This window comes from Archocentrus centrarchus, chromosome 24, assembly GCF_007364275.1.
Source record: "Archocentrus centrarchus isolate MPI-CPG fArcCen1 chromosome 24, fArcCen1, whole genome shotgun sequence".
Classification (NCBI taxonomy): Eukaryota; Metazoa; Chordata; class Actinopteri; order Cichliformes; family Cichlidae; genus Archocentrus; species Archocentrus centrarchus.
The window spans coordinates 1246114-1248538 of record NC_044369.1 but is presented as its reverse complement, the minus strand read 5'-3'; the positions used below and the strand labels follow the sequence as shown (position 1 = coordinate 1248538).

The window sequence follows — 2425 nt, the reverse complement described above, 5'->3', positions numbered from 1 at the left end:
AGATTATTAGTAAGGAAACGTCTGTTGATGGCACATAATTCCTGATTTAAAGTGTAAGCGCTGCTTTTCAAGGTGCAGCCATGCATTCAGAGATGAGCACACATTCGATAACAAGAGATGGATGAAAGCTAAATGACCCAAACGCTGCAAGAAAGGGAGAGAAAAAGGAGCGATGATGTGTGTAGGCGAGGTGAAGCTCAGCGAAGCATCCCACTGCCAAACAAACAGAGAAGGATCCGAGAATCTGCTCGACATGAAACAACAAAAACATGCCAACGAAAAGGAAAGGAATGAATTTACACGCAGACGCTGAGGATGGATGGATGGAAGTCGTGTGTGTTAATGTGTGTGTTCAGCTCCTCCAGTCGTCTGCTAACATATGCTTGAGTCTTGCATGGGTTTTGTTATGCGATGAACTGCTTGTGAAAACACTGTCATGATGAATAATTTACGGTATCGTCCTTCTTCTGCTCGTATTTACACAGAAATCCTGACGAGCTGCCGCGAGTGTGAGATTGTTTCTGCACGGCTGGAAGGCTTCAGATTCAGATGTGTCAGCAATGAGGACAGATTATCAAATCATTTACTGATGGAAAAGCGTCCCAGCAGTGATAATTTGCTCAGATGCTGCATTTGAGGACAATTTGAGGTACTTCTGTCTGACACTGTTTAGCTTCAGAGGGAAATACCGCACTTTTTACTTCACATCTGCAGGTTTTTTGGGGCCTACAGGTTCAGGAAAAGAGAATTTTTCTGTTGTGGGAAAACAGCAGGAACCCCTCACAGGACAGGAACAGCATGAAGTGGAGGAGTTGGGGTGGAGGAGGGTTGCAAAGCAGCTTGCAGCAGCGACAGTAACTATATGCAGTCTAAAGCAACTTTAAGAGTGAGATTTACCAAAGGAAGCAGTGAAAGGCATCAGCAGTTATTGCAATAGAAAAAAGGGACACAAGTGTACAAAGAGTATTTCACAGAACCATAAAAACAAATTTAGGTTCCAATCAAGCTGATAAGTAACCAGGAAAACTGAATTCAGTTCAAGGATATTTGTCTATGACATGATGCCAAACCTGCATAACCTCCATAATCCCACAGTACCCCACAGTATCCCACACACACTTTTTTTTTTTAGTTTGATCAGCTGATCTGATGTGACTGCGAAAGTCAGGCTCAAATTTTCAGTTGAACTTTGTTTAAATCTAAATATCAAACTACTGTATAAGGTGAAGTAGGTAAATGGACTGGTACTGCAATAGCACTTTTCTACTCGAAGCACTCAAAGTGCTTTTTTACTACAAGCTTCATTCAACTTATCACACATACAAGCACTTTTTTCTATGCCTAAATCACCTTTCATTCACACACACAATCACATCACTGAGGTTCAATATCTTGGCAATCAGACTGTCTTTCTAGTCCCTGTCAGTACTCTAGCTGCAGCATTTTGGATCAGCTGAAGGCTTTTCAGGGAGCTTTCAGGACAGCCTGATAATAATGAATTACAATAGTCCAACCTAGAAGTAATAAATGCATGAATGAGCTTTTCAGCATCACTCTGAGAAAGGATGTTTCTAATTTTAGAAATATTGCACAAATGCAAAAAATCAGTCCTACATATTTGTTTAATATGTGCATTGAAGGACATATCCTGGTCAAAAATGACTCCAAGATTTCTCACAGTGTTACTGGAGGCCAAAGTAATGCCATCCAGAGTAAGTATCTGGTTAGACACCATGTTTCTAAGATTTGTGGGGCCGAGAACAAGAACTTCAGTTTTATCTGAATTTAGAAGCAGGAAATTAGAGGTCATCCAGGCCTTAATGTCTTTAAGACATTCCTGCAGTTTAACTAATTGATGTGTGTCATCTGGCTTCATTGATAGGTAAAGCTGAGTATCATCTGCATAACAATGAAAATTGATGCAATGCTTTCTAATAATACTGCCTAAGGGAAGCATGTATAATGTAAATAAAATTGGTCCTAGCACAGAACCCTGTGGAACTCCATAATTAACCTTAGTGTGTGAAGAACTCCCCATTTACATGAACAAACTGGAGTCTATTAGATAAATATGATTCAAACCACTGCAGTGCAGTGCCTTTAATACCTATAGTATGCTCTAATCTCTGTAATAAAATGTTATGGTCAACAGTATCAAAGCTGCACTGAGGTCCAACAGGACAAGCACAGAGATGAGTCCACTGTCAGAGGCTGTAAGAAGATCATTGGTAACCTTCACTAATGCTGTTTCTGTACTGTGATGAATTCTGATGACCTGCTCGACCTCCTGAACCACAGCCCCCCTGAGCTTACAGCACTCTGTATTCTAAGGCAGTTTCCCATTGAAGTACTATCAAGGCCCAACCCTGCTTAACTTCCAAATTCAGACACAACTGAGTGTGCTCAGGATAGTATGGCCGTAAGC

At 40.9% G+C, this 2425-nt stretch overlaps 1 pseudogene; it reads right to left on the bottom strand.

Moving 5' to 3' along the window:
• Nucleotides 1-2306: 2306 nt before the first annotated feature.
• LOC115774960 (uncharacterized) lies at nucleotides 2307-2425 on the bottom strand (annotated as a pseudogene).